This window comes from Podarcis tiliguerta (genome assembly GCF_965153285.1).
Source record: "Podarcis tiliguerta genome assembly, chromosome: 2".
In the NCBI taxonomy this organism is placed as follows: Eukaryota; Metazoa; Chordata; class Lepidosauria; order Squamata; family Lacertidae; genus Podarcis; species Podarcis tiliguerta.
The window spans coordinates 3,286,249-3,294,188 of record NC_139535.1 but is presented as its reverse complement, the minus strand read 5'-3'; positions in this window follow the sequence as shown (position 1 = coordinate 3,294,188).

Sequence of the window (7,940 nt, the reverse complement as noted above, 5' to 3'; positions counted from 1 at the left end):
GCCCTCGGATTTTTCAGGTAACAGTACAAATTTTTGTTAAAGGTCCGAAGAATTGTTAGGAGATCCTTTCCTCGCAGAGCTATGATTGTCAGAGTTCCCAGCCAGATGGTCGGGGTATAAATAATAAGTTGTTGTTGTTGTTGTTAGGAATGGGATGTTCGGCTTTTGCCGAACGAGGCGCGGGAAAGGTTAAAGAAAGGGAGTGAAAAGGTCCCAGAGAGTCAGGGGGGAAAGCAAGAGGAGGACCCCACTTCGTGCCCCACACACACACACTTCAAAACCATTCAGCTGGCCAAGGAGCTTCTGGTGAGTGCAAAGTGAGGGGTGCAAGGAGTGATCCCCTTACCCAGGATGCAAAGTGCAGAGCAAGGAGAGAGGGGTCGGTGGGATGCAGATACCCAGCCAGGGAAAGCGGGGGGAGGGGGTGTGTGGAGAAGGGGTGGGGGGAACAATGCCAAAACACCAAAAAATAGACCAGAGGCAATTAGCTTCATCCAGCAGAGTTTACTTCTGAAGGCGAATGAGCATATCAGTCACAAATCCAGTACCTTCAGGACTGGCACAGAATACACTGTCCTGTCAGGCTTAGTTAGGCAATGTCCCCACTGTGGAAGGACATGTGGATCCAGAATTGGCTTCCACAGTCACTTATGGATTCATTGCTAAAACCGTGTTTATGGAAGACAATCTTACTCGGCTACAAGTGATCGCAAAAGAAGAGGAGGAGGAGGAGGAAGAAGAAGAAGAAGTTGTTGTTGTTGTTGTTGTTGTTAGGTCACACTCCCTCACCTTCGGAGGAAGGCTTACCAAACTCTTTGTTCTCTTTCCTTTCCACCATGTGAACTGATTAGTAAGGGTGTCTTTGCTCCAAGCTTAGACCACCTGCCTTTAGCAAGCCATCTTTGTGTTTCTATACAAATAACGTAGCAACATTTGCCACATTTTGAAACAAAATTAAACTGCCTGTCTTTTCTTGCTGCTGTATGGGAAAGCACATGAATCTGACCTTTGAAGGGTTTGTAAGTAAATGGTTTTTAACTTGCCGAGCTTGTGATCTCTATGTATGCTAAGGTGAAATGGGGAGCTTTGGGGAAAACTTAGAAGGGGGTATTTTAAAGGCCTAACAGCCTAAATCTCTGCGCTTTGCTTTGCTGTGTGTTTTGTAATTCTTGCTGGAAACCACAGAAGGAAGGGAGAGTGTTGCTCTTATGTTCAGGCTTCCTGCATGCATCTGGTTGGGCACTGTGAAAACAGGATGCTGGTCTAGATGGGCTATTGGCCTGATCCAGCAGACTCTTCTTATGTTCTTAAGTACTAAAATCATGGAAAGAGCTTCAGGCAAAGGAGGATGTTTAAGAAGGATGTTGACAATCTGGGACATGTGTAGAGGGGGACGCACAAGCTGATCAAGGCTCTGGAAACGAGGCCTTTTGAGGAACGGTTGAATGAGAAGGGTATTTTTAACCTGAAAAAAGGGCACTTGAGAGATATAATAATAATAAATAAATAAATTTTTATTTATATCCCACCCTCCCCAGCCAAAGCCGGGCTCAGAGCGGCTAACAAAGTAACACAGTTTACATAAAATCACAATCAATTAATTGAAATACATTCTAAAATCAATTCATTCTAAAATCAATTCAGAATCAAATTAATGGCAACCCTTGGGCTAGAGTTCTATGAGGATTACAGAAGGAGGGGGTCAGACTGTGCCTTGGCCAAAGGCCTGGTGGAACAGCTCTGTCTTGCAGGCCCTGCAGAAAGATGTCAAGTCCCGCAGCGCCATATCTCTTGTGAAAGAGCATTCCACCAAATCGGGGCCACAGCCCTGGCTCTAGTTGAGCCCAGCCTAACCTCCCTGTGGCCCGGGACCTCCAAGATGTTTTTGTTTGAAGACCGTAAGGTCCTCCGTGGGACACACCAAGAGAGGCGGTCCTGTAGGTACGAGGGTCCTAGGCCGTATAGGGCTTTAAAGGCTAAAACCAGCACCTTAAACCTGATGTTAGCCATGTTCAAATATCTCAAGGGCTGTCACATGGAAGAGGAAAATATGGAGCAGGTTTGGGGTTTTTTAGGTAAAATCATATATACAGTGGAACCTCGACTTACATACGGCTCTACTTACATACGATTCCAGTTACGAACTTCAGTAGGTGCTTCGACTTATGAACTTTCCTCTAGGTACGAACAGAGGCATCCCTTCTTATTGTGGGAGCAAATGCACCGTAGTAATAATAATAATAATAATAATAATAATAATAATAATAATAATATTTGTAAACCACCCATCTGACTGGGTTGCCCCAGTACTTTATTTCCTTTGTCCTGAACTTCCTCGTACTAAGCTACATTGCATTGGCACCACAGGGTTCTAGAATTACTAAAGCCAGAGAAAGACTTTTCCCCATCTTCGTTCACAACTGTTACGATATAGAAACAATGCCGCTGCGAGCTGATTGCTTGAAAACAACATCACATGATGTTGGGACTGTCCGTGGGAAGCAGAGGGCACCGGAATTAGCTCAGAGTGTAATATGAGCTGTACAGGAAGTGTTTGCTCTCTCGGCTGCTGGAGTTTGAAGAGAGCAGTCATGTTTTTTGTAATGCTGCAAAGACAGAAATAAAGGCATGTAAATACGTTTTCTGTCTATCTCTTTCCCCTGCCGGGGGGGGGCAGGAAAGAGGGGGGGTGTTCTTCTCACGCTGAGAAGGATCGCCTATCGCAACCTCTGCCTGGATCTTGCCGGGAAAGCAGACAGGGGGGTCAACAGGAGACCAAGCCGGGTGCCTGGGAGAGTTGCCAGTTTCTCCTGATAAAGGCTTGATTTCTAACAACACCATGCATAATGCACACCTCTGTCATGATTCTGACAGCATAGACACAACAGAGAAACTTGAGGTGTAAATGACACACTATTAGGTGTGGTGTGCAGTAGGGCCGATGTTGTGGAAGATAGAGGAAGGAGGAATTTCACTGTTAATATTTACTATTTTCAGAGGAAGAAGAAAGGGTTGGTGAGACGGAGATCTAAGGTAAAGGTAAAGGGACCCCTGACCGTTAGGTCCAGTCGTGACCGACTCTGGGGTTGTGCACTCATCTCGCTCTATAGGCCGAGGGAGCCGGCGTACAGCTTCCAGGTCATGTGGCCAGCATGACTAAGCCGCTTCTGGCGAACCAGAGCAGCGCACAGAAACGGTGTTTACCTTCCCACTGAAGCGGTACCTATTTATCTACTTGCACTTTGACGTGCTTTCGAACTGCTAGGTTGGCAGGAGCAGGGACTGAGCAACGGGAGCTCACTCCGTCACGGGGATTCAAACCGCCGACCTTCTGATGCATCATAAATTGCTCATTCCAGCAGTTCCTGCCATTGGATTTCCCCCCAGTCTATTATATGTAACATACCATCAGTGTAGGGCACCTTACAGAGTTTTACACAATATACAGGTGTCTGCCATCCAGAAGCTTATAGCTTGAAAGACAAGTTGGATAAGGGGGCTGGACAAATGCTATTGCTTTAAGAAGAAATATAATGTATTTGTGTGTTGATCAGATAGCTTATCAGTGAATTCAACCTTGGTATGGTTTAGAAAAGTATGGAATTTATGCTTCTATGCTAGACCCCCCAGCCCGATTTCTTGAGGCATGTAGAAGTCTCTATTAGCTTTCCCAGACCCATCCTGATTGGCTCTTCCCAGCTAAGCTGAATTAGTGTGGTCCTCTGGAGCGAGGGTGGAGAACATTTTTGGCTCCATGGACCAGATCTTTATTGGGTTTGCCTCTGGGGACAAAGTTGACAGGTGGGCAAGGCAAAGTTCCCAAGTAGCCCAAAAAAACAGCACAAGGTAAAGGAGTTAAGGGTGGCAAGCTGACTAGCAATAACGAAACCTTAAGAGGAACCCCACATGGACTGAGTGATCATGTTTGAGCTAAGAGCTGCTAATAAAGATTTGATGAGCGCAGATGCTTAGAACTGAGCATGCTGATATCAAGAAAGTCTCAGAATGCAATTGGAAAAGGCGCAAAGGGCAGAAATAGAAGGGAAAGGGAGAATTGGAAGTGTCAGTCTAACTATGACAACGAATCTCTTTTCTTAAGGCCAATTTTTTTACAAAGACTGGTTTAACTGGCTCAGTTGGTTTCCTCTTGTAATTATCATCTCACCGATGCAGATCTCAACCTCGCCAATTCAATAATAATAATAATAATAATAATAATAATAATAATAATTTATTATTTTTATCCCGCCCATCTGGCTGTTGTTTATCGCTTTGACATCTGCTGGGAGGGCGTTCCACAGGGCGGGCGCCACTACCGAGAAGGCCCTCTGCCTGGTTCCCTGTAGCTTTGCTTCTCGCAATGAGGGAACTGCCAGAAGGCCCTCGGCGCTGGATATCAGTGTCCGGGCAAAACGATGGGGGTGGAGATGCTCCTTCAGGTGTATGATAAGTGTATGATAGTATAATAGTGTATGAATGCCACAAAAGCTGTCAAATACCACAAGGTGCCCTACTGCTCACACTTAAACCTACTGCAGTATGGTGTACTGGCTAGTATGTTGAACTAAGACCTGGGAGATCCAGGCTCAAATCCCCACTTGGCCATGAAGTCCACTTGGTGCCCTTGGGTAGCTCCACATTGGAGAATTATTATTTTTTTGCATTGCAGGGGGTTGGACTAGATGACCCTTGTGGTTCTTTCCAACTCTATAATACTATCATACATCAATCAGGGAACTTTTGTAGGCAGGGACATGCCAAGCAAATGTCTTATTTGTGTCTGAGTCCTTAAAAAGGTAAAGGACCCCTGGATGGTTAAGTTCTTTTTTTATATAATAATTTTTATTAATTTTAACATTAAGTGGTGCGTAAGTATAAATATAATTTATAATACATACCACAAAACTTCACCACTTATTCAATCTTTTTTTTTTTTTTTTTTTTGACTTCCATCAGCACCTCTGATGATCCACCAATTTTATCACTTCTTATGCACAGCGCGGGTGGCGCTGTGGGTTAAACCACAGAGCCTAGGACTTGCCGATCGCATGGTCGGCGGTTCGAATCCCCGCAGCGGGGTGAGCACCCGTCGTTCGGGCCCAGCTCCTGCCAACCTAGCAGTTCGAAAGCACGTCAAGTGCAAGTAGATAAATAGGTACCACTCCGGCGGGAAGGTAAACGGCGTTTCTGTGCGCTGCTCTGGCTCGCCAGAAGCAGCTTTGTCATTCTGGCCACATGACCCAGAAGCTGTATGCCGTCTCCCTCGGCCAATAAAGCGAGATGAGCGCCGCAACCCCAGAGTCAGTCACGACTATTGGTCAGGGGTCCCTTTACCTTTACCTTTTATGCATTTCTTAAATTCATATTCCCTTTAATTATCCCTGGATGGTTAAGTTCAGCCGAATTTGACTTTGGGTATAAATCCCTTAACAACCTGGGGACCAGTTGACCTGTCAGCTTACCCCACATGTGCCCCACACGACCACTTCAGTGGGGAGAATCTGTGCTGCCCCACCTAACAGCCCTTCCACATTTCTAAGAACACAGCCGTTTCATGTGGCAGCATTGACGCTGCGGAACTGCCTGCCTCGCGATTACCGAGCAGGCTGCTGGTCCATTCATTCTTAGTGCTGTTTTTATCGTTCTAACCTTTTTTGTTTTTGTTTTGGTAGAGCACTTAGAGGAGTTTCCCTTGCCACATAACGGAGTCTTGATTTTATGATAGGAAGAAATAAGTATAAGCCAACGCACCAGTGGCGTAGCATGGGGGGTGCAGGGGGGGCTGGCCGCACCGGGCGCAACATCTGGGGGGGAGCGCTCGCACTCGCAGCTCTCTGCCCCTACCTGGCTCACTCACTCTCTCTCACTGCAGTGCTGGCTGTGCGAATCCGATCCGAGCCGCCGGGTCGCCGCCCACTGTGGAGGGGAGGGTGCCAGGCGTGCGGTGCGGTGCGGAGAGAGAGCGAGGGACTATCTGGGGGAGGGACAGTGCAGTGGGGGGGGGTGCAAATTACTTGCCTTGCCCCGGGTGCTGACAACCCACGCTACGCCACTGCAACGCACACAACCCAAAAATAAAGGAACCGGCTTTAGGTGAGCGTCTGCGGAAGGAGCAGAAAACAGGTGTTTCCACTCATTGTACCACACGCCTCTCTTGCACCTCCCTCTTCTGGGACCAGCCGGCTTCTCTCTCGCCTGTTGGGCGTCTTGCTGGGTCCCTTTTGGCCAACCTGGGAGCGGAGCCCATCTCTGCACGCATTGAAAGGGGCGAGAGTGGGACCGGAGAGATACCTAAACAACATAAAGCTAGATAAGATAGACTCGAGGGCGTTGTAAGGAAGGCTGAGGTGGGTGCATTTTAAGGGAGGGGGTGCGCAACCTCCCACTGCACAGGGTCGCTGATGCTTCAAGTCAATGGGGAGAGTGCAAAGGGAAGGGAGAGGGCTTTGCAAGGGGGGGGGGGGAGTCCAAGATGAGAAGCCCAGGCACGGGTCGGGGGGGTCGGGCAGCGGCAGCCAAGCAAAGGTTCCGGACGGGGAGAATGAAAGTGAGCTGTTTTTAATGCGGACCTGGCGACGTGGGAGCGGGGGAGGGCGCTGGGGAAAGTGAGAGAAACTTCCTCTCCAGAATTTAATGCAAAGTTTCAAGGAAGGAGGTGGTGCGGCGTAGGGGGTCCTCTTCCAACGTAGGCGTCCGGGGGAGGGGTGTTAGGGTCCCGCTTCCCGGCTCCCACGCATGGGCTGAGATTACCCCTCCCCGCACTTTTCCTGGGTTTCTACTGCTGCTGCTGCTGCTATCAGGATTTCCGTTGAGACAGAGTCAATCTGCAAAGAGAAAGAGGAGGGAGGGGGCTTTGCAAGAGAGGGGCGAGTCCAGTTTGGGACGCCAGGCACTACTCCTCCTTCCTTGAGTGGTGGGGTTCAGAAGGGAGGTTCCCCTCTTTTACTGTGGAAGCAGTGGCTGGCGGGCCCCCACTCATGCAAAGGCATCCCCAAGAGATTTCACCTCCTGCACATAAAAAGAGGAGGAATATGCAGACAAGGCCTGCCCAAAACATTTTGGTCCCTGCCACCCGCCCCCAAGTTTAGTGGTTGAAATATACTCAGAGTCCTGTAGTGATTTCATGCTCTTTATTGTGGCTTGTAAAACAGTGACTGAATTTCCCCCAAACCTCAGGCTTTTATATACATTATTTACACAATGAGTCCCGTCTGATTGGCTGATTCTGCTTCCCTCCTGGAGCTTGATTGGTCTTCTCCTGCAGGCCAATCAGTTGTTGCATTCTAGGATCCTACCTGCCTATTGTTCTAGAATCATAGAGTTGGAAGAGACCACAAGGGCCATCGAGTCCAACCCCCTGCCAAGCAGGAAACACCATCAGAGCACTCCTGACCTATGGTTGTCAAGCCTCTGCTTAAAGACCTCCAAAGAAGGAGACTCCACCACACTCCTTGGCAGCAAATTCCACTGTCGAACAGCTCTTACTGTCAGGAAGTTCTTCCTAATGTTTAGGTGGAATCTTCTTTCTTGTAGTTTGGATCCATTGCTCCGTGTCCGCTTCTCTGGAGCAGCAGAAAACAACCTTTCTCCCTCCTCTATGTGACATCCTTTTATATATTTGAACATGGCTATCATATCCCCCCTTAACCTCCTCTTCTCCAGGCTAAACATGCCCAGCTCCCTTAGCCGTTCCTCATAAGGCATCGTTTCCAGGCCTTTGACCATTTTGGTTGCCCTCCTCTGGACACGTTCCAGTTTGTCAGTGTCCTCCTTGAACTGTGGTGCCCAGAACTCCAGGTGAGGTCTGACCAGAGGATCCAAGCTTAGTACATAACACAGGTGGTGTTGTGGAGGAAATGCTTCTTTCTCTGGAAAAAGTAGAAAAGCGGAGTTCTGAACAGGCCACGCCACTCAGAAACCCCAGCACAACAAAAAAGACA